Source organism: Schistocerca cancellata, chromosome 4 (assembly GCF_023864275.1).
Source record: "Schistocerca cancellata isolate TAMUIC-IGC-003103 chromosome 4, iqSchCanc2.1, whole genome shotgun sequence".
NCBI classification, from domain to species: Eukaryota; Metazoa; Arthropoda; class Insecta; order Orthoptera; family Acrididae; genus Schistocerca; species Schistocerca cancellata.
The window spans coordinates 116,048,188-116,073,735 of NC_064629.1; the positions used below are offsets into that span (position 1 = coordinate 116,048,188).

Here is a 25,548-nt window from a genome sequence, read left to right on the forward strand (position 1 = left end):
TGGGTAATTCGTCATAAACAATAGCATTTATGAGGTGGTATCCTCCTCATTAGAAATTGATCTCCGGACTATCGTCTGTCCATGAACGCCATGCTTGTCGCATATGCCGCCTAGAGAGTACTGAACCACTGCTGTCAATTGCAGGCAGAATCTTTCATATAAGCGCATCGTAAAGGAAGCGCAAACATTGCTGATAAAAACGAAAGCTATCTTACCTTGTAGTTAAAGCAGTACCACCATTGAGAACGTAGTTCGGACTCTCTAACGTACGCAGATTTTTTGCGGGTGATAATGAAAAAATAAAAGCTAATAGTGGATTACAGAACTGCTAGCCTCTGTTAGGGGCAATTAGTAATAAAAATTGCATCTAAGAATGCATATTCTTAACATCTCTAGCACTGCTGGAAGTTATAAATGAACAACATTTTGTATAAATACTTCCTTTGTTCGTAACTGATAGTTAAGATACACTGATAATAGGAAATGGAAGTAGGGAGAGGGGAAAATGAAGGAGATTTTAGACTGATACACAGGTCTGTACATGAATAATAAGAGCCCATTATTGAATATTCGGATGAATAACACAATTACAGGTTCATTAGAAATATATTTTGTCAGCGTACTTCTTTCTAGGCTTAGCTACAGAACAGCATTATTTCTGGTTCTCCATAAACAGTTCAGTTTTACCACATTTTGTAGAAAAAAAGAGTTTTTGTTTTTTGCTTCGAGGTTACCATGTTGATAGTGTACGCATTCTTATGAATGAAGAGGTTAAAACGATCTTACACCCATCAGCCTGCGAAAATGGTTGTTTATCTGTGTCTTCGCCACGAGAATACAACTCTGATAGACACACGGGAGCCATTCCATTTTCAGTGTAGCGACTGACGGCCAGATTTAAACAGAAAGGCGTCGAAAGCCAGGAGCAAATATTTGATCAGTTACGATCGAGTTAGTGCCTAATCATCGACAATATTGTATGTGCAATATTGGTATCGACAATTCTTAACGTCCATGTTATCACTGAAGAACACACACGATCCAAGATCAGTTCTGCACAACATGTTTTGAGGATATTTGCCACTCAGGCAGCAGTGTTTTCGAATGTATTTGAAGACAGTATTCGAGCTATCAAATAAATGTTTCAATATTCCAGATCATACGCATCTCATTTCGTCCACCATCCCCCCCCCCCCCCCCCCACTGTATCAGGAAGGGTTCATATGTCTGGGTCGAGTCAACAGGCTTTATTTATGACAAAAGGGAATTCCATAGTTAATCCCAATTCGTAAGACTACGGCAAACATGTCACATTTTGCTAGGCGGCATCAGTTCATAAGAGACAACAAGAAATGCAACAGTATGTTTTAAACTTATAAAAAATCCTGTAGAGGAATCTTTAAAAAATTCGCCCCTTTTACTTAACAGGGGTTCGTTGCAAGACTACGGTGCTGCTGGAAAGTAAGCTGATGTTATTTATTTGTCGGGTTCCGTGGGGACATACGAGCCAGAGCTACTTGGTCATAGAAATCGTCAGTACATGTTTTACAGAATTATGATGAGAAAATGTATAGACAAAAGAATTAAAGAAAAATAAAACACGAAAGAAACTGTGAGAGAGTAACGGAAAAAATAACACATTACAGACAAAAGTTCTTAACTACTGCAAGAAATTCCTGTACCAGAATAGAAGGAGTGCGCCACAAGAAAACCTTTCAACCAGGTTTTGAATAGTTGGTGTTTATCATAAAATTTTTCCACTTCTGTAGGAAGCCTATTAAAAATGAAATCTGCTGCATAGTGCACAGCTTTCTGTGTAATGTTTAAGGAAGTGTTATCCAAGTGCACATCATTTTCCCGTCTAGTGGTCACAGAATCAATTTTATAGCTCCTTGTGACTGAAACAACATTGTGAACAAAAAAGCCCTTGATGAAAAAAATGTTAGCGATGGTAGAGCTGAATTTTCAGACACCTGAACAACGGTCTACATGATGTTCGCGAACTGAGATCGTAGATCAGTCTTCCAACGCTTTTCTGCGCTAAGAATGTTCTCAGTAAGTCCACAGAGTCGCCAAAAAATGTAAAACCATAAGAAATAATACAGTGAAGCTAACCAAAGGTTCAGTGTCAGAGACAGTGGAAATCCTTGTCGTAGTAAAGTTAGCAGCATTCAGCTAACGCACAAAGTCTTGGACGAGTTACTTCCAAGAAAGTCTTTCATTTACCCTCAGTCTCAAGAATTAAAGTGGACGTCTTCACTGAGTGTTTGATTACCAAGGAACAAAAACTTTGCTTTTACAAAGCTCCTCTTGGGAAACTACATGTTCTGCATTTTGTTGTAGTTATGCGTTAATCTGTTCTCGGAATACCACATTCTGATACTAATGTCTACCCTACTACCTGAATCTTTTGTATTGAACCTCTCTGTATAATTTTGTTTCACAATCACATTGGTATCATCTGCGAAAAGGAAAAGAAAATGAGTCATGTGTCACGTTTAGTGGCGGATCATTGATGTATAGCAATAACAGTAAGGGACTCAAAAAAAAGCCAGACAGCAGTTTTGCTGTAGTACTCAAGCCGGACTTCGTCAGTCACGACGACGGCGACTTCCAGTGTTTGAAGAGATTTCTCGCCGCCAATCGTTATTTGCGAGAATGGATAGTAAGGGGGACCCTACTAAAACCTACAAGCTACGTCAATGAATTTGGGGATGGTCGTCCAACCAGCTTTACCGTTGTTTCAAGGTGTTCTCCACACTTTTATAGACGAACGTCGCAAACTTATCCTCTACACGTCAAATGATGTATTAATATTGAGATGGCTGTTTATGTTGTCACGCTGGACATGTATAGCGTTGCCAATAACCAATCATTACTACGAGATATATTCTCCCTTCCTAAATGTGGTACACATTAGGATAATGAGCGTAACGAACTTTCAATGGTTTACACAATACATGTGCTTATGAAATATCATAGTGATAACCATACCCTATAAACATTGGCTGCTACGCTAAGATAAGGGCTGAGAATACACTGAATAAGAATAGATTAAGACTTTGAAAAACTATTCTCTCCCCGTATTCAGTGTTGTCAGAGTAGTCCTTTTAAATCCCCTTGTGCAGCATTGCTGGGAGGTAAGGAATCCTTACTGGATAAGACTGACAGAAGAGGGCAAAAAAGTTGAAGGAATGATGGTTTGTGTCATCATGAAGTAACGGAAAGAACGTCAAGGAGATAACAAGCGGATTGGGGTGCCATTCATTAAATCAAAGGGTTTTTTAAATGCGGCAAAATGTTTTCGCTGTATTTCAGTCAAACAATTTAATCATCCGAATTCCAAATATTTTATTGCCTCTCATTTACTTCAGCAGGTATGGACATCTCGATGAAATAAGATAAATCTTAGTTCGGTTTGAAAGAATTTATGTATTCGCATTTCCCATGCTCGAATCGAAAGTGGTATGGTAGAGATAATGTTTGTAAGTAATGACTAGAGCCCACTGTCACGCACCTGAGTGAGAGCTGCAGACACAATATCTAGATGCTGATGTCGATATAGGTACAGATTTTCTCATCATTACGTATAAGGAAAAATTTCACTGTAAGCGAACATGAGATTTTGACTGACAGATGTTATCCCTATAGAATGAAGTACGAAATCTACCGAATAATAATTGAAATGTGTGGGACAACACTAACAAAGTCCGATTCTCACCCAGTAGCAATAAAAGTTCATTAGCGATGGAAGAAGAAAATGAGTCGTAAGAGTTTAACACTGGTACTACCATCGTGTAAAAGTGAGATACCATCTTATTCCTGCAAAAGAATTTTCTACCTATCGTACAGTCTCACATTAACCTACGTCTGATATGGCTTCAGATACCGACACCAAAACTGACTGACAGTAGTTCAGGTGTTGTTGAACTCACAGACCTTTGCAACTACTGTATTTGAACTCAGTTTTTTTTTCAAAGTTATTATTCAGATGTTGTTGTTATCTCATATCTCTTACCCCACTTCAGTCTCATTGTACCTGCATGCGAGAGCATAATGAGTCGCAAGACATTTAGGCTCACCATAACTTGACAGATCTCGTTTCCACTTTCTCGCATATTTCCCTGTCGATTTTAACTACTGCGAAATGCCGAACAACGCGATAAATAGATATGTTTACTGATATCACTGTATTTAACTACGATCATAAGCCGTTGTTATCTTAGAACAACTGATGCCTCGTACTTTTCTGTGACACAGCCTCCATTCATACACTTATACTCGAAAAATATCCTACTATTTTTGTTTTCTAAGACGTCACATGAATTACGCCAAACGTACTGTTGTACCTTATTTTGAAAGCATGGACATTGCATGTAAAAAAGCACAGCACATTCTTTATCCGTGCAGCCGTGACTCAGTTTGTAACAACGATAAAAGAACTACAGAGTCGTGATTACTCAGCCATATGCTGCGCAGAATACGCAATGAGGTAAGTAAACGGTTAATTTCCCTGTTTTATTATTAATCATCAGTTTATGTTGGGCAATCAAAGAGAACACTGTCTTTTTCTTGCATCTATTTCTTCGGTTCTGAAATAATTGCTCTGATGATTTAAGTATTTGTGTTTAATCAATTTCGTGTGGTTTAATGGCTGGGTGCAAGTGTATCTATTGCACGCCACTTCGGCGACTTGCGTGCCCCTAAACTACACCAGTTATCCAACCATGGAAAGGGGACCTACAGCTTAACGTGGAATCCGAACCATGCGACGCTCCTGACGATTCCTCACATCGTAGAGAGGTGAAGGCTAGATTAACGACAGACTGAAAATTTCCACTTTTCGACCGGGATTCAATCCCGCGACCTGTCGGTTTCCAGACACGCACTTTACTAGTAAACCACAGTGCCCAGGAAGTATCTCAAATAGCACATACACAAGGTCCCATTCGCTGGTGGCAGAAGGTGCACACTGAGCCATTTCCTCATGATATTGTAGTCGGCCAGAAATCGTCTACGTCGTTCACGCTCCTTCAACCTCACGAACACATGGAAGTTCGAAGGTACGAAGTATTGGCTCTGGAAGATGGGAGGTAAATAGAAATCTCGCAATGTTTCATTACATAATTTTTCTCTCAATTATGCGCCAGTAAACCGTTCGAAAACACACACGTGGCATCTTTTGCAGGTAACAAGTAGATGAATGTGAAACGAAAGAAAGGGCGTGTCATAACTTTACCTTCTTAGTATTCCTAGTTAATAGACCATAATACGACAGTTGAACTGTACTGCCAAAATACCGGTGACACTGAAACTGGGTTACTGGGTTTTGCAGTTAAGTACAGTTGTTATTTGATGGACACTCAACGTGTATTAAACAAGAAAACTAAGTCTACAGTAATTTAAACGTACCTATGTATCTTTGGACCTTCTGTTGCAATTAACTTTCGTTTTGAGCACCCATTACGAAACAAACTGAACTGCTGGAAACTTCTGTGGCATCTTTGAATGATTCTAAACATGACGCATGACACCTGTTCTTTGGCAGTGCTGTCGTAACCAGTAAGTTTTTAAGAGACACCTCCCTCCGGAAGCATCTCCACGATTTTATCACACTGCCTAACTACAGACTATAGAATTCTAAACAAGCGGTACTAGTTACTCTCCGTTTATTGCTTCAAGGTTGTCTGTGCAGAATTGACGTCATCACTTCTCGTCACGAAACGGACAGTATCTTCGGTAGCATAACTCGTGGAATAAACCACTGCAACTGGAAGAATTACAGTGCTTGGTATATACACCGACAGAAAAAAGTGCAACACCAAAAAATGTAGACCAATGAAATTTAGAGAATACATTAGTCTAGGTAACATACTTAAGTGATTTACATTGGAAGATCACAGGTTAATATAAGCGCGAGGTAAGCCACCGCAAATATGAAATGCTGGTACATTAATAAACGGTGTAACCGCCAGAATGTTCAGTGGCACTCCGTCATGAGGCCACATGTGGCCCACCGGGACCATCCGACAGCCGTATCCTCCTCAGCTGAGGATGCGGATAGGAGGGGCGTGTGGTTCAGCAGACCCCTCTCCCAGTCGTTATGATGGTTTTCTTTGACCGGAGCCGCTACTATTCGGTCGAGTAGCTCCTCAATTGGCATCACGAGGCTGGGTGCACCCCGAAAAATGGCAATAGCGCATGGCGGCCTGGATGGTCGCCTATGCAGTTGCTGTTCACGCCCGACAGCGCTTAACTTCGGTGATCTGACGGGAACCGGTGTATCCACTGCGGCAAGGCCGTTGCCAGAATGTTCAATGCAAGCATGAAAAATGACGTGCTTTGTGTTGGAAAGGTGCCGAATGTCAGTTTGTAGCTCCATGCCTGTTGCACTTGTTCTGCCAGTACAGCGACGATTATTGTTGGTTGTGGATGAAGCTGGAGTACTGGTCCGCTGATGTCCGATATGTCTTTGACTGGAGACAGATTTGCTCATCGAGCAAGCCAAGGCAATATGTCGACGCTCTGTAGAGCATGCTGGGTTACAACAGCGGTATGTGGGCGAGCTTTATTCTCTTGGGAAACACGCATGTGGAGTACTGTTCATGAATGGCAGCACAATAGGTCGAACCATCAGACAAGTGTACAAATTTTCAGTCAGGGTGCGTGGGATAACCACGGGAGTGCTCCTGCTGTTATATGAAATCACACCTCAGACCATAATTCTAGATGTAAGTTCAGTGTGTCTATCACACAGACACGTTGGTCGCAGGCCCTTGACTGGCCTCCTGCTAACCAACACGCGGCCATCACAGGCACCAAAGCAGGACCAGCTTTCATTAGAAAACACAACAGACCTTCACCCTGTCCTCCAATGAGCTCTCTCTTGACACCGCTGAAGTCGTAAATGGTGGTGGTTTGGGGTCTACATCTACATCTACATCCATACTCCGCAAGCCACCTCACGGTGTGTGGCGGAGGGTACCTTGAGTACCTCTATCGGTTCTCCCTTCTATTCCAGTCTCGTATTGTTCGTGGAAAGAAGGATTGTCGGTATGCCTCTGTGTGGGCTCTAATCTCTCTGATTTTATCCTCATGGTCTCTTCGCGAGACATACGTAGGAGGGAGCAATATACTGCTTGTCTCTTCGGTGAAGGTATGTTCTCGAAACTTTGACAAAAGCCCGTACCGAGCTACTGAGCGTCTCTCCTGCAGAGTCTTCCACTGGAGTTTATCTATCATCTCCGTAACGCTTTCGCGATTACTAAATGATCCTGTAACGAAGCGCGCTGCTCTCCGCTGGATCTTCTCTATATCTTCTGTCAACCCTATCTGGTACGGATCCCACACTGCTGAGCGGTACTCAAGCAGTGGAGGAACAAGCATACTGTAACCTACTTCCTTTGTTTTCGGATTGCATTTCCTTAGGATTCTTCCCATGAATCTCAGTCTGGCATCAGTGGAATGCACGCTACAACGCGTCTGGCTTGGAACTGTCCTTGAAATAACTGGTATGGAACAGTTCGTTGTGTCATTGTAGCGCCAACTGCTGGTCAGACTGCTGCTTCAGATGCGGTACGATGAACTGGAGCCATACGCCGAACACGATGGCCTTCCCTCTAGGTAGACCCTGTGGCAGTTCTGAGCCCGGTTTTCTTGCGTCCGTACATCCTCGTGGCTACCGCTGCCAGAAATCAAGTACAGTGGCTACACCACAGATGACAAGAGGACGCTTCTCGTAGAGCTATTAGACGACCTCGTTCAAACTCAATGAGGTACTGACAATGACGTCATCTTAAAGACATTCTCGACTAATATCAACGCATCACGACGAAGATCAAAGGTAACAAACGTTCATTACCGTTGCTTGCAACGTGTATTTAAAGCAAACCTGGTTTGCATCCACATAGTGGCACTACTAGCGCCGTTCTAATGCGAAATCTGAATAGAGATCATCTTTCAAATGTAGAAAGACGCCTACCAACTTTCGTTTTCATCGCATAACTCTTTCTTGGTGGTGAGATTATTTCCCATCAGTGTATTAGCCCCTCAGTCAACGACAAATGATATTTTATTAAAAGCTAGGGATTTACTCTTACAACTTCAATCATGTTTCCACGATGTAATTATTAATAAATTCCCAAGGTTGTTTTTGTGGTGTCACCGCCAGACACCACACTTGCTAGGTGGTAGCCTTTAAATCGGCCGCGGTCCGTTAGTATACGTCTGACCGGCGTGTCGCCACTATCAGTGATTGCAGACCGAGCGCCGCCACACGGCAGGTCTAGTCTAGAGAGACTCCCTAGCACTCGCCCCAGTTGTACAGCCGACTTTGCTAGCGATGGTTCACTGTCTACCTACGCTCTCATTTGCAGAGACGACAGTTTAGCATAGCCTTCAGCTACGTCATTTGCTACGACCTAGCAAGGCGCCATATTCAGTTACTATAAGTCATATCTTCAAGAATGTCTTCTGAACAGATAATATTGTGACTCATGTACCGTCAAGAGCGACTTTCATCATTAATGGATTAAAATTAAGTATCAAACTAATTACGTCCGCTTTCTGAATTCTAATTCCTTGTCATGTTCCAGACAACACGTCAGTATAGTCCTTCCCTCCTCACGCCAGCCTGCGTGAGCTAAAACGCGTGCATTTCGGCCTCCACTAGTAACACGGTGTTGGCTCTTCTGCCAACACAACAGTTTTCTTCTCAGAAAAGTGAGTTACCACGAATCCCAAATTTCGCTGTGCCTAATCTTGATAAACTAAGTGCACAGTAATACATAGGCAACACATTTTCCGACATGTATCGAGCCATATGTCCGCTGTACATCCAAATGCATTCACGCTCATGGCCTATATGGCCTGGATAGTGCGGGGCATCATATTGGCTTGTATTTCATCGGCTTGTCCTTAAGTGATTCGTGCTACTGTCGTAGGATGAGGCAATATATTGGAGAAATCTAAATGTTTCAATTTGGAACCGATGCAACAAGCTCCTAACATAACGTGCGAAATATTACACCTAACAGTAATACAAATGAGAGAAGACTTCTGGAATGCCTTCGTCAACAATATTTGAAGTAGCATACCTTTCACTGGAACTGTCAATACTTCATACTTGCCACAGTACGTGTAGTCGACATCTTTATCAATCATTAACGAAATTCTCTCTCCATCATTGTTACGATGATCGTGTTTAGCACTCACGATGCATTCTTTCGAATCAAGTTTCGCTTTCACAATCTCCTTCATCTCACGTTAGCGCGCCATGATCCTGCAGCGGGCGACTGTGGAGCTCTCGGGTAATTGGACTGTACAGTTCGGTAGGTCGAGAATGGAATGTTCGAACAACCTCAAGGAAGTCGAGTTAGTTGCTCGCCGCGTATACAGCGGTCGCACTGACATCTGTCGAACTTGCGCGGAACTACATGCGCCGAGCAATTCGAACGAGCATTAACCTCAGGTGCAGACATCTAGTGTATATTGTGGTGTTACGTTTGTGTTATATTATGATGAAAGACAGGAGAACGTGGGATCCAGAGCGAGCATATAGTTTACTTCTTCGAGCCGAGTTTGACGTCCTAACCGAGAGACGATGAATAGGGTCAGATAGCCTCACTTTATGAGACGCTGCGGAGAGGTTTGAAATGCAAACCAAGACACTGGCGTTTCATTCCTCGCCTCCTCTTACCGGTCAAATAACGTTAGTGAAAATTTCATCCAGCACCAGAGTTCGAAACGACTTACCTCCAAGTCGAGCGCCACCGCACAGCGATGTGTCAGCGACCTCAGCTAAAGAGGCAGGTCAAACCGTTAGTGTTCACGTCGAGGTAATTGTTATGAGGTTCTTGCGGAGTGATTTAACGAAAACACGAATATCTTAAATCAGAATGGCCCCAGTGGAAAGCGAAATGATTTCAGTGTCTTACCCACTGCACCTTCTTAACCAACATCGCTAACTCACTCTGTTGTGGTGGAGGTCCACTGGATGGCAGTCGGCTCGATTTGTAGTGTCGCAAGAAATGTTCTGCGCCAGTGTTTCTCTGCCAACGGAAAAATGTTGGTGGTGTAAAGTTTCTAATCATCAGACAGTTAAGCCTGAAGGGGACATTTTGCCACTTAGTGTGCATTTATTAATAGTTCTTCTCCTTCTTCCGATTGTCGGCTTAAAAAGTAATTTGTGAGTGTTTACCCGTAAAAGTGTGCATACGCATAAAATGGTTTCTAAATAAAGTATCATTCAAACCACTACAGTGTTGCACACCACTTAAATTCACTGTCATTTTCATGGCTTTGAGTAAAGACTCACGACTTGCTTTTAAAGTTAAAACTATTGTTGTAGGTAACTAAGGACGGGTCTTAAATAACGCTACCTAAGTGGGAAAAATGTTACCTTCATCCATCCTGACGGTTCATTATTGTACTGAGCGGGAGAAGCGTGATGACGTAAAATTTTTAGTGGCCAAACTTCTCGTCTCTGTACTGGATTAAACTCCAGATGTCTCTACATCGTGTTACAGTGTGACAGCGTTTGGCACTCTTAGCCGTGATCTGTACATCTGATGGCGACATTTTGCTACCAGATTCCCCAGGTGTTGTTCGAGAGGGATGGGCAATATGATGACAACTAATCTCACATTTTGAAGTTCCTCAAATCATCACCAACAGCACAAACTCAAAATTTCTTTCCAGACGCAAGCGTCACAATTACGTATACTTAACACTTACACGTACGAAACGTGACTAAGACGATTCGCATTGGACTTGAACGGAACGGAATGGAAATCAACATCATGGTAAACCGAAGCATTTTCATTCAGTGGAAAGTCGACAAAACGTCACTTCAGAACGTCGACATTTATTAACTTAAGAAAATACAAACGTACACTAAACAATGTTTACATGACATATATAAAATCCTTCAGCCTTATCCATTGTGCTTTTGTTTTCTTTCTAAGTACTGAATGATGTCATAAATAACTGTATATTCCACCATCAACAAAAGTAACTTTTTCATTGTTAGGAACAATTTTTATAGTAAAACTTGTTTCATCTGTCTTTGTACTTCTTTATGCACAGCGTAAGCATTTTTTGTCTAGGTATCATTACACCTAAACAATATTTCGTTTTCAGATATCTGGCATCTGTTCAAGTCCCCATGGAAAAATCGCTATATTTCACTATAACAAAGCGAACATAAAATAAAAATTTACGAGATACAAAAACATAAAATTCACTACAAGTGTAGATAGCGAGAATAGATTAATTTCAGATGTTAGCAGACGACACTACTCTCCCCACCATCGTCAACGTTAAAATTTTCTTCTCAAGTATCCTCGCCGTTGCTGTCCCATTCCGCCCCGTGCCGTTTGGTTTTCGTGACGGTCTGTGTGGATACCATCATATGAAAAACGTTATGGAATACAGAATGAGTTTTCCCTCTGCAGCGATGTACGCGCTCTTCTGAAACTTCCTGGTAGACGAAATCTTTGTACTGGACCAGGACTCAGATCTGGAATTTGTCGTTCACAGACAAGTACTCTAGAGATTAAGCTATCCGACGGCCCGCACAGCTTCTCTTCCGCCAGTATCTCATTTTCTACTTTCAAAACTTCACAGAAATTCTTCAGCAAAACTTGTGGGAGAAACACTTCTGAAAGAAAGGATATTGCGAAGAAATGGCTTTGCCACAGCCTAGAGCAGGGGTAGTCAAACTTTTTGAGCTACCGCCCGCTTTTGTATCTTTATTAGTGACAATATTTTCTAAACACCCACCGGTTCCGCACTTACAGTGATTTATAAAGTATGTAAGCTTCCTGTAAAGTATTGTCTGTATGTGAAAAAAATGAATGTATTGCTTTCGAAAACTTTCTTCTCATGTAAAATGTACTTTAGATAACGTACTCAGTGGGTGAGCAGAATTGACTGTTGATCAGCCCTGTATTGAGCATTTGAACAGTGTCGTGGAAAAAAAATTTAAAATTCATAAAATGCAAAATTTGATATAAAAATAATGAATCTAATTAAATGCCAAAAGAAACTTATTATGTGCTCAAGGACAACTACATAAGTAAAACTCAATACCGAAGTAGATTATGAACGTGATATGAACTGCAAAGTTTGACTTGGAATACCCACCCCCCCCCACCCCCAAAATAGATTACTGGACTACTCGTAAGAAAATAACTGTTTGAAATTATCGACGTTGTTCACTGAAAATTAGTGTACTTGCAAGCACGACACCTTACAATCCTGACTACACACAATTGGCTCAAAAATGTCACGTGACATCTGCACCGAAATAAAAGTGACTTACCTCTTGCTCAGCATGCTATTTTTTTGTCAGTAGTACTGAAGTTCTCGAAAGCAAATGCAAATCGGCAGATGCAGCACCCAAATATAAATCGTCTACTGTAAATTCTATTCCTTGTCAGAAACAATCTGTTGCTGTGTGTGTCCTAAGGTGCAATGCACACACGACAGAGTTCAAAACTTTACTATAAATTATGGAAGTGGGTTTTACTATAAAGAAAGTCTTTCTTGAGCACTAAAACTTTGATTATTGTCAAAAACACTGTACAACGTAGGAAGACTCTAACAATTACTTAGTTCTCTCACTATGAAGAAACTATAAACATACCTTTAAACCGGCCTTTGGTGGCCGAGCGGTTCTAGGCGCTACAGTCTGGAACTGCGCGACCGCTACGGTCGCAGTTTCGAATCCTGCCTCGGACATGGATGTGTGTGATGTCCTTAGGTTAGTTAGGTCTGATGACCTCAGAAGTTAAGTCCCATAGTGCTCAGAGCCATTTGAGTCATACCTTTAAAATTCCTCCAAAAACTTCTCCATCAATAAAATGAAGCAGAAAGCATTATATATCAATTTTCATCTCCATTATAAAGTATTCTAGATAGCTTCTCCCAGACTCACAGAAAACAGATCTCATTTTTTGAAAAACTCAACTGCACGCTACTATGACTCAATTAAGGAAGTCCCAGTGCAGGACAAAAGACTAACTAGCAAGTCAACCACAGATAAAAAGAAACGCAGAGTCAAAGATCTTATTCACTACTCCTATTGTACGCTCATTCATCTCTGCCCCAGTACAGTGAAGGTCAGTTATTTACAATAGCAGAAAACGTATTAGAGCCGGTCGGAGTGGCCGTGCGGTTCTAGGCGCTACAGTTTGGAGCCGAGCGACCGCAACGATCGCAGATTGGAATCCTGCCTCGGGCATGGATGTGTGTGATGTCCGTAGGTTAGTTAGGTTTAATTAGTTCTAAGTTCTAGGCGACTGATGACCTCAGAAGTAAAGCCGCATAGTAATCAGAGCCATTTGAACCAGCCAAAACGTATTAGAACCTTACATGCAGGGAAGTAACTTTACTTTTTCAAATGTATAAAGTAGTATAAGAGCAAGCTAATGCATATAAAAATAATTACCTGTCAAAAACTTTATGTCAAAATTTAGTGAAAACCTAATGAAAATGTTGTAATGATCTTACGGCCCACCGTCCACCAAGAAAGCTGGAACAGGGCCCAGGTTGACTATCACTGAGCTAGAGCATCTTTTCCAGAATGTTCTCTCTGCAGGGGAGTGTGCGCTGACCTCAAACTTTTCACGACATTGAAGTTGTGAGTCTGACAGAGACTCGAATCTGGCACCTTTACACGGGTTCCATTCAGTGATATCCAGTGCGAAACGGCCTTTAGGCATATGAGCGTACTCCTGACAGTCTGTCAACAGCAGTGGTATACGATTTAAATGGTTACCTCTGCATCACCATTTTCGGTGCTACCCCACCGCCAGGCGAGTCGCGGCCAAGCGCTAGGGTAAGAGGCTGACGGCCGCTTAGATAACGGGAAGGGCGCACCCATAGTGGCCCATACGTGCCGGCACGGGCGCGGGAAGAAACGCTGCGGTGGTGTAGGGGCGCAGTACCGGAAGGCGGCGGTTATTAGGAAGGTAAGAAGGGCCGTTCTGAGGCGGCGGCGGGTCACGTGCGGCGCCGCGGTCGCCGCAGCCTCTGTCGCGGCCGGCCGGCCCGGCCGCAGCATTTTTGCGTCGTGTAGGCCGCGCAGCCGTGCATGGCGCCCACCACAGCCGCCGCCCCTGCCCCTGCTTCATTTCACAATAAGCACTTTACATAAAATTACCGATTTTTTTCGTACCAAATAAATTTAAGAAATAATAAAGAAAGAAAAATGTGCGGGAGAGTGGAAAAGAAAATTGAGTAACATTTAGATAACGACCACTTCGTCTTTAGGAAATGTAAAGGCGCTACAGGCAGTTCTGAGGCTGCCCTTGATAATGGAAGCAAGACATAAATCGAGACAAATTCGAAGGATTTGTCGACCGAAAACATGCGACCGGCAGTGTACGAGGGTCATTCAGTAAGTAAAAATGGTTCAAATGGCTCTGAGCACTATGGGACTTAACTTCTAAAGTTATAAGACCCCTAGAACTTAGAACTACTTAAACCTAACTAACCAAGGACATCACACACATCCATGCCCGAGGCAGGTTTCAAACCCGCGACCGTAGCGGTCGCGCGGTTCCAGACTGTAGCGCCTAGAATGGCTCGGCCACTCTGGCCGGCAGTAAGTAATGCAACACACATTTTTGTCGGCCAATTTCAGTTAGAAACACGCGGAATTTGTTGTGGGACAACGAGCAATATTCCCGCTTCAGCCTTTATACACTCCTGGAAATTGAAATAAGAACACCGTGAATTCATTGTCCCAGGAAGGGGAAACTTTATTGACACATTCCTGGGGTCAGATACATCACATGATCACACTGACAGAACCACAGGCACATAGACACAGGCAACAGAGCATGCACAATGTCGGCACTAGTACAGTGTATATCCACCTTTCGCAGCAATGCAGGCTGCTATTCTCCCATGGAGACGATCGTAGAAATGCTGGATGTAGTCCTGTGGAACGGCTTGCCATGCCATTTCCACCTGGCGCCTCAGTTGCACCAGCGTTCGTGCTGGACGTGCAGACCGCGTGAGACGACGCTTCATCCAGTCCCAAACATGCTCAATGGGGGACAGATCCGGAGATCTTGCTGGCCAGGGTAGTTGACTTACACCTTCTAGAGCACGTTGGGTGGCACGGGATACATGCGGACGTGCATTGTCCTGTTGGAACAGCAAGTTCCCTTGCCGGTCTAGGAATGGTAGAACGATGGGTTCGATGACGGTTTGGATGTACCGTGCACTATTCAGTGTCCCCTCGACGATCACCAGTGGTGTACGGCCAGTGTAGGAGATCGCTCCCCACACCATGATGCCGGGTGTTGGCCCTGTGTGCCTCGGTCGTATGCAGTCCTGATTGTGGCGCTCACCTGCACGGCGCCAAACACGCATACGACCATCATTGGCACCAAGGCAGAAGCGACTCTCATCGCTGAAGACGACACGTCTCCATTCGTCCCTCCATTCACGCCTGTCGCGACACCACTGGAGGCGGGCTGCACGATGTTGGGGCGTGAGCGGAAGACGGCCTAACGGTGTGCGGGACCGTAGCCCAGCTTCATGGAGACGGTTGCGAATGGTCCTCGTCGATACCCCAGGAGCAACAGTGTCCCTAATTTGCTGGGAAGTGGCGGTGCGGTCCCCTACGGCACTGCGTAGGATCCTACGGTCTTGGCGTGCATCCGTGCGTCGCTGCGGTCAGGTCCCAGGTCGACGGGCACGTGCACCTTCCGCCGACCACTGGTGACAACATCGATGTACTGTGGAGACCTCACGCCCCACGTGTTGAGCAATTCGGCGGTACGTCCACCCGGCCTCCCGCATGCCCACTATACGCCCTCGCTCAAAGTCCGTCAACTGCACATACGGTTCACGTCCACGCTGTCGCGGCATGCTACCAGTGTTAAAGACTGCGATGGAGCTCCGTATGCCACGGCAAACTGGCTGACACTGACGGCGGCGGTGCACAAATGCTGCGCAGCTAGCGCCATTCGACGGCCAACACCGCGGTTCCTGGTGTGTCCGCTGTGCCGTGCGTGTGATCATTGCTTGTACAGCCCTCTCGCAGTGTCCGGAGCAAGTATGGTGGGTCTGACACACCGGTGTCAATGTGTTCTTTTTTCCATTTCCAGGAGTGTAGTTACGTGAAGTTCTGAGAGGTGGTGGCGCTATACTTTGCCTTCAAATTGGTGTCTGTTCAAATGGCTCTGAGCACTATGGGGCTTAACTTCTGAGGTCATCAGTCCCCTAGAACGTAGAACTACTTAAACCTCACTAACATAAGGACATCACACACATCCATGCCCGAGGGAGGATTGGAACCTGCACCCGTAGCGGTCACGCTGTGCCAGACTGTAGCGCCTAGAACCGCTCGGCCACCCGGGCCGGCTTGGTGTCTGTACGTAGGGCGTTGCAAGGAGAGAGCTGTCATTGAGTTTCTTTTGGGGGAAAACCAGACTATCGCACGTACTCGTAGGCGATTACAGAGTGTCTACCGATACCTGGCAGTGAACAAAAGCACGGTGAGTCGTTCGGCGAGGCGTCTGTCATCATAGTAGCAAGATCGAGCAAACGTATCTGATCTCCAGTGTACCAGACGGCCTCACACGGATGTGATTACTGCCGTGTTACGCCGGCCGGTGTGGCTGAGCGGTTCTAGGCGCTTCAGTTTGGAACCCCGCTACCGTTACGGTCGCAGGTTCGAATCCTGCCTCGTGCATGGGTGTGTGTGATGTCCTTAGCTTAGTTAAGTTTAAGTAGTTCTAAGTTCTAGGGGACTGATGACCTCAGAAGTTAAGTCCCATTGTGCTCAGAGCCATTTGTACCATATGAACTGCCGTGTTGGACCGTGCGGACGTTCTCATTCGAGGTGATCGACGGATCACAGTTAAACACTTCGCTGCTTAACTGCACTTCTCTGTCGGTAGTACTGACACACTCGTCCACCAGTTGGGGTACTAAAAGGTGTGAGCCCGTTGGGTTACTCGCCGCCCAATAGAAGACCGTAAATACCAACGAAGGGCCACCTCTGAAGAATTGCTTGCGCTTTATGAAGATTATTGTGACCATTGTTTGTTGAAAATCGTCGAAGGTGATGAAATATCGTTTCACACTTCGAACAGGAAACAAAACGGCAATCCATGGAGCAGCGCCACCTTTCCTCCAAAGAAAAAGTTCAAAGCCGCACTATCAACCGGTAAAGTCGTGGCGAAGGCCTTCTGGGACTCTGAAAGGGTTATTTTGCTTGATGTCCTTCCTCATGTTGCAACTATCATCTCTGAAGTTCATTGTACTACCCTCACGAAAGTGAAACGACTTCAGCGTGTTCGTAGCCACAAAGACGCAAAGGAACTTCGCTTGCTCCATGACGACGCACGGACCCACACAAGCCTGCTCACCCGAGAGGAGCTCACAAAAATTCACTCGACAGTTGAGGTTATTGATGCAGCGAGACGTTGCCTCCGACGTCGATCAGTTGAGTGGTACCAGGCGGGCATACAGGCCCTTCCAGTAAGGTGGCGTAAGGCCGTCACATTAAACAGAGATTATGTTGAAAAATTATGATTTTGTAGCCAAAAGAGTGAGAAATGATAAGGTGCATTGGAATGCTGAATAAAACCAAACTGCTTTCAGAAAAAACTGCTCCTCGTAAAATGGTGAAGGTGTTCCTAATTGTCATAAAACTCGCGTAAGCTATAGGGAAAAACCGGTAATATACACTACTGGCCATTAAAATTGATACACCAAGAAGAAATGTAGATGATAAACGGGCATTCATTGGACAAATATATTATACTAGAACTGACATGATATTACATTTTCAGGCAGTTTGGGTGCATAGATCCTGAGAAATCAGTACCCAGAACGACCACCTCTGGCCATAATAACAGCCTTGATACGCCTGGGCATTGAGTCAAACAGAGCTTGGATGGCGTGTACAGGTACAGCTGCCCATGCAGCTTCAACATCACGATACCACAATTCATCAAGAGTAGTGACTGATATATTGTGACGAGCCAGTTGCTCGGTCACCATTGACCAGACGTTAACAATTGGTCAGAGATCTGGAGAATGTGCTGGCCAGGGCAGCAGTCGAACATTTTCTGTATCCAGAAAGGCCCGTAGAGGACCTGCAACATGCGGACGTGCATTATCCTGCTGAAATGTAGGGTTTCGCAGGGATCGAATGAAGGGTAGAGCCACAGGTCGTAACACATCTGAAATGAAACGTCCACTGGAATGAGATTTTCACTCTGCAGCGGAGTGTGCGCTGATATGAAACTTCCTGACAGATTAAAACTGTGTGCCTGACCGAGACTCGAATTCGGGACCTTTGCCTTTGGCGGGCAAGTTCTCTACCAACTGAGCTACCCAAGCACGACTCACGCCCCGTCCTCACAGCTTTACTTCTGCCAGTACCTCGCTTCCTACCTTCGCAGGAGAGCTTCTGTAAAGTTAGGAAAGTAGGAGGCGAGGTACTGGCAGAAGTAAAGCTGTGATGACGGGGCGTGAGTCGTGCTTGGGTAGCTCAGTTGGTAGAGCACTTGCCCTCGAAAGGCAAAGGTCCCGAGTTCGAGTCTCGGTCCGGCACACAGTTTTAATCTGCCAGGAAGTTTCGAAACGTCCACTGTTCAAAGTGCCATCAATGCGAACAAGAGGTGACCGAGACGTGTAACCAGTGGCACCCCGTAACAGCACGCCAGGTGATACGCCAATATGGCGATGACGAACGCACGCTTCCAATGCGCGTTCACCGCGATGTCGCCAAACACGAATGCGACCATCATGATGCTGTAAACAGAACCTGGATTCATCCGAAAAAATGACGTTTTGCCATTCGTGCGCCCTGGTTCGTCGTTGAGTACACCAACGCAGGGGCTCCTGTCTGTGATGCAGCGTCAAGGGTAACCGGAGCTATGGTCTCCGAGCTGATAGTCTATGCTGCTGCGAACGTCGCTGAACTGTTCGTTCAGGTGGTTGTTGTCTTGCAAACGTCCCTGTTGACTCAGGGATCGAGACGTGCCTGCAAGATCTGTTACAGCCAAGCGGATACGATGCTTGTCATCTCGACTGCTAGTGATACGAGGCCGTTGGGATCCTGCACGGCGTTCCGTATTACCCTCCTTAACCCACCGATTCCATATTCTGCTAACAGTCACTGGATCTCAACCAACGCGAGCAGCAATGTCGCGATACGACAAACCACAATCGCGATAGTTATAACCGGACCTTTCTCAAAGTCGGAAACGTGATTCTCCTCCTTACACGAGGCATCACAAAAACGTTTCACCCGGCAACGCCGGTCAACTGCTGTTTGTGTATGAGAAATCGGTTGGAAACTTCCTCATGTCAGCACGTTGAATGTGTCGCCACCGGCGCCAACCTTGTGTGAATGCTCTGAAAAGCTAATCACTTGCATATCACAGCATCTTCTTCCTGTCGGTTAAATTTCGCGTCTGCAGCGCGTCATTTCGTGGTGTAGCAATTTTAATGGCCAGTAGTGTATCAGGTGAGTTCAAATGAAGGACGCGAATGTAGTATCGTTTCCTACCCCAACAAAATTCAGAGCAGTATCTTCAGCAGGAAAGGTGATGCTCATCGTCTTTTTCGACGCCGAAGCCCCATATTCATCGAATTCAGCACGGAAGAATCATTAACAGTGACGTTACTCAGGTCCATCATCAGCAACCGGTCTGGGCTGCTCGGGGATGGACTATTTCAGCTCCACAATATCGCGCTTCAACACGTCTTCCGCCGACCGAAGTGGCCGTGCGGTTCTAGGCGCTGCAGTCTGGAACCGCGAGACCGCTACGTTCGCAGGTTCGAATCCTGCCTCGGGTATGGATGTGTGTCATGTCCTTAGGTTAGTTAGGTTTAAGTAGTTCTAAGTTCTAGGGGACTAATGACCTCAGAAGTTGAGTCTTATAGTGCTCAGAGCCATAGGAACCATTTTTTAACACGTCTTCTATGTTACACAAAGACCAAGATCAACTGGAAGCGGCCTGAACATTCGCTCAAAAACCAGCAAATGTCTCCATGTGACTTCCGTGTGTTTATTCCACCAAGAAAACGTTTCAGAGGGAAGCGCTTCAACTCGGATGATTAACTGAAGGACACAATGGAGGACTGGCTCCTGACACAGCCACAAGGATGCTAGATACATTGAGTCCTTCGGCTCTTGAAGCAGTGGAATAGTTGTGCTGTGGCCTCTGGTGATTACTTATGAAGAAGGACTTCAATCATACGTACAGTTTTGTTTCGTACCTTTTCTCTTGAACACCCCTCGTAGAATATGTACAAGAAACGAAAGGGAAAAGTAAGACTCGAAAATCAAGGCTGCAGTGCTCTGATTAAAAAGGACGTAGAGGGGGATGCAGTTCTTCACCACTACTGTTCAACCTGTACACCGAAAAAGTAATAGCGGAAACAAAAGGAAAGATTCAGTGGTGGAATTAAAATTTAGGGTGAAACGATAACAATGATAAGATTTGCTCATGACAGACATTGCTATCTTCAGTTAAAGTGAGAAAGATCTACGGGACCTGTTTAATGGGATGGAAAGTCTAATGAACACACACTAAATATCTAAAGCAATTCTACGACAGGTGAAATTAATAAGGAGTGGCAGAAATGTGATTAGTGACAAACGCAATGTCAAGATGAAGGATGCGAAACAGGCGAAGTCGCATGACGGACGAAGGAAGCAGGACATAACAAATCGACACATTCAAATACATTTCTGGCCAAAAAAGTCTACTAGTACCAAAAATCAATCGTAAATCAACGAAATCTGAGAGTGTACCTTTGGAATACAGCACTGTGTTGTACTGAATCATGGTCTGTGATCAAATCGTAAAGGAAGAAAATCGAAGCGTCTTATACGCGGTGCTATAGAAGGATAGTGAAAATTAGGTAGATCGGTAAGGTAAGGAATGAGGAGGTTCTATGGGGAATCGGTGAGGACAGGATTACATGGATGAAATTGGCAAGAAGGAGGGACAAAGTGACAGTACATGTGTTAAGGTGCCAAGGATAAACTCCCATGGTACTTGAGAGTTCTGTAGAGGCTAAAAGGCAGAGACTGTAACATACCCAACCAAGTATTGAGGACTTCCGTTGCAAGTGCTACTCTGAGGGGAAGATGTTGGCACAGGAGAGGAAGTCGTTGCGGGATGCTTCAAACCTATCAAAAGTCTGACAAAAATAGAAAAAAATCGTGAATGTGAAGAAGAAAAGAATAAACAATCGGCATAGTGCAGAAACAGCGTTGACACCTATTAAATTCTGTTTTTGTTATTTTGGTATAGGTGCAAGTTAAAAGTGAAGGTAATTTTCTAGAAAGAGACTTTTTGTTGGGGAAACAACATTGCAAGCATAATAATTTCTGTACATAATTGCCGGCCGCGGTGGCCGAGTGGATCTAGGCGCTTCAGTCCGGAACCGTGCGACTGCTACGGTGGCAGGTTCGAATCCTTCCTCGGGCATGGATGTGTGTGATGTCCTTAGGTTAGTTAGGTTTAAGTAGTTCTAAGTCTAGGGGACTGATGACCTCAATGTTAAGTCCCATAGTACTCAGAGCCATTTGAGCCATTTTGTATATAATCTCACTCAGCCACAATGTACGTGGCCCACTGATGACAAACTTTCGACGAGAAGTTCCTTCAGAGGACCAAAAAGATGAAAATCACTTCGAGGTACATAAGGACTGTACAGTAGGTGACCCATCAGCTTAAAATCAGGCTTTTGAATGAACTGGACTGTCTTCCCAAATGAAACGGGCATTACCGGGAATCAACATTACGCTTTTTGAAAGCTTCACTCTCTCTCTCTCTCTCTCTCTCTCTTCTCGTCGTTTTGATTTCGGATTTTACATCTCACAGAAGCTTAAAACAGTTGTCACGATTCACTGTTCGATCTGTAGGAGAGTAATAAATCGGCAGTGGACTTTTCATATCTAAAATCGATGTCATCATTAACTTCCCGGAGAGATTTGGTTTTTGAAGTTATTTTCTGTAGGCGAAGATGGATGTTTCCACAGTATTCTCTGGCACTTAACCTGTGGTTCTTAGTGAGGGAACAGTGCAGCTGAGAAACTCTTCTTCTTCCTCTTCGTTAAAACCAAACATACCTACTTCCTTGTCTGACAGTTGACGTGGTACCCAGCGACAAGGAGCACAAACGTTGCCTTAATTTACAGGGTCATGAGCAATTGCAAATGCTTAATTGTAGCTAATATTCAACTTATACGCAATATATCATCACAAATTACTCACTCAGCTCCATGTTTGTGTCCGTTTTCGATAATGATCGCTTATCCTTATGCTCTTCGTAACAAAATACACTCCTGGAAATTGAAATAAGAACACCGTGAATTCATTGTCCCAGGAAGGGGAAACTTTATTGACACATTCCTGGGGTCAGATACATCACATGATCACACTGACAGAACCACAAGCACATAGACACAGGCAACAGAGCATGCACAATGTCGGCACTAGTACAGTGTATATCCACCTTTCGCAGCAATGCAGGCTGCTATTCTCCCATGGAGACGATCGTAGAGATGCTGGATGTAGTCCTGTGGAACGGCTTGCCATGCCATTTCCACCTGGCGCCTCAGTTGCACCAGCGTTCGTGCTGGACGTGCAGACCGCGTGAGACGACGCTTCATCCAGTCCCAAACATGCTCAATGGGGGACAGATCCGGAGATCTTGCTGGCCAGGGTAGTTGACTTACACCTTCTAGAGCACGTTGGGTGGCACGGGATACATGCGGACGTGCATTGTCCTGTTGGAACAGCAAGTTCCCTTGCCAGTCTAGGAATGGTAGAACGATGGGTTCGATGACGGTTTGGATGTACCGTGCACTATTCAGTGTCCCCTCGACGTTCACCAGTGGTGTACGGCCAGTGTAGGAGATCGCTCCCCACACCATGATGCCGGGTGTTGGCCCTGTGTGCCTCGGTCGTATGCAGTCCTGATTGTGGCGCTCACCTGCACGGCGCCAAGCACGCATACGACCATCATTGGCACCAAGGCAGAAGCGACTCTCATCGCTGAAGACGACACGTCTCCATTCGTCCCTCCATTCACGCCTGTCGCGACACCACTGGAGGCGGGCTGCACGATGTTGGGGCGTGAGCGGAAGACGGCCTAACGGTGTGCGGGACCGTAGCCCAGCTTCATGGAGACGGTTGCGAATGGTCCTCGCCGATACCCCAGGAGCAACAGTGTCCCTAATTTGCTGGGAAGTGGCGGTGCGGTCCCCTACGGCACTGCGTAGGATCCTACGGTCTTGGCGTGCATCCGTGCGTCGCTGCGGTCCGGTCCCAGGTCGACGGGCACGTGCACTTTCCGCCGACCACTGGCGACAACATCGATGTACTGTGGAGACCTCACGCCCCACGTGTTGAGCAATTCGGCGGTACGTCCACCCGGCCTCCCGCATGCCCACTATACGCCCTCGCTCAACGTCCGTCAACTGCACATACGGTTCACGTCCACGCTGTCGCGGCATGCTACCAGTGTTAAAGACTGCGATGGAGCTCCGTATGCCACGGCAAACTGGCTGACACTGACGGCGGCGGTGCACAAATGCTGCGCAGCTAGCGCCATTCGACGGCCAACACCGCGGTGTCAATGTATCAATGTGTTCTTTTTTCCATTTCCAGGAGTGTATGTACACGGGTCTTTTACAGCGGTTTATCATCTTGCAAACTTTTTTGTATACTAAGACAGATTTCATCACACTTCAGTTACATTCTTCGGATTATCTCCACCCCCTCGAGAGTCCAGAAACGAATCGCTTCCCACAATTTCTTTCTTGGTGCACACAGACAATCAGGTTCAGGCGCGTCTTTGTTGTGTCAGTTCTTTCAGTCTATGGAGCACAAAAAATTACTTTTACTTATTGATTTGCCTTCGTAATTGGCTGCGGAATAGTGCTTTCAGTAGGTAACCGTACTTACTTCAAAACTGGCGAACGATTTTAAGAAGTCTGTTTCTCAACGATTCAGAAAGGTGTATTTAGGTTCAGAAGTGACCTTACCTCTCTTGCCTGCGATCGATGTAAAGGACGTCCCGAACCGCAACCACAGAAGAAAATATCGAGGAAGTTCGACCTAAGGTATTGGACCTTCCTTATGTTTTCCGCCTGAGGGCAGGTCTTCATACGTTTCTCTCCAAGCCCTTCTGTCTTCTGCTACTGTCTTCATTTCCATGTGACTTCAACTTTCTTTTATGTCATCCACCATCTTGTATGTTTGCCTTCCTTTCATTCTGCTCTCGCACATTAATCACTCGTCATCAAACAGTAACCAAGCCAACTTCCAACAGTCTTCTTCTCGCCCCTATTCTTCCCGCGCCTCTTCATCGGTCAGTCTCTATGCCCAACTAATTCTTTCCATCCTCCTCCACACCCACATCTCAAATACTTCCCCACTCCTTTCGTCCTCTGTTATCAGTATCCATGTTTCCGTTTCATTCAGAGCTACATTCAAGACAAAACATCCTGGACGGCGTTTTGCTGACCTTTTTAGCTACCCTTCGACATAAGAAATTCCTCTTTTTATTAAATGCTTCGTTAGCTAGCGCCAGTCGAACTTTGATGTCCTGGCGGTACCTTATAATTTATCCTTTCTTGATATTAGGTATTTTACCCCCTTTCCGAATCACCATGCCCTTTTTTCTCTTACTGATTTCCATACCATAGTCTTCACAGGATTCTCTAAGAGCTTTTCACATTTTGCATGCTCTATTTGCGGTTCTTTCTAATAACACCACATCATATGAAAATCGTGCACATCTAATTCTCTTACCTCCAACAGGATTCCACTTCCTCTAATTGAGAATTTCTCTGTAATTTCCTCTAGGTATACGTTAAAGAGCAGTGGGAAAGACAGCAGCCCCTGCTCACTCCCCTACTCTTTCGATACTACTTTCCTTATATTTCATTTCCAACCTTTACTTTTATGTTGTGTCGCAAATATAAATTTTTTACCAATCTGCTTTCTTTCCAGTCAACTCCTTTGTTCTTCAAAATGCACTGAATACTACTCCATTTTACTGTGTCTAACACCTTTTTTACATCAAAAAATACAGTATAAATTTCTCTGCCTTCCTCAGCAAATCTGTCCCTATGTTTCTTAGAAGTTCAGTTGCATCTCTTATTCCTTTACCCTTCCTAAGTCGAAACTATTCCTCTGCAATGTGCCAAACTAGCTTTCCATATAATCTTCTATGCAGGACTCTCAATAATATTCTGGCTGATGAATTCAACTGATAATACTACTGTTATTTATGGTTGACAGTTGTACAATTTATGTAAAAGATTACTCTGATTTCTTGTACGTCATCCATTTTTACAGTGGATAGACTGGTAAAACATAATTACAGCCCTGTATTCCTTGATGAACATGTACAGGGTTATTACAAATGATTGAAGCGATTTCACAGCTCTACAATAACTTTATTATTTGAGATATTTTCACAATGCTTTGCACACACATACAAAAACTCAAAAAGTTTTTTTAGGCATTCACAAATGTTCGATATGTG

General features: G+C 44.7%; 1 protein-coding gene and 1 non-coding gene across 4 annotated transcripts in view; one reads left to right on the top strand and one right to left on the bottom strand.

The window, feature by feature from the left end:
* The window catches only part of LOC126183887 (neurogenic locus protein delta), a 1,431,801-nt gene that overhangs the window by 1,131,336 nt on the left and 274,917 nt on the right, over positions 1–25,548 (bottom strand). The window lies entirely within an intron of this gene.
* Trnas-cga (transfer RNA serine (anticodon CGA)) lies at positions 18,509–18,583 on the top strand. Its single transcript has one exon. It is a non-coding gene; the product is annotated as a tRNA-Ser (tRNA).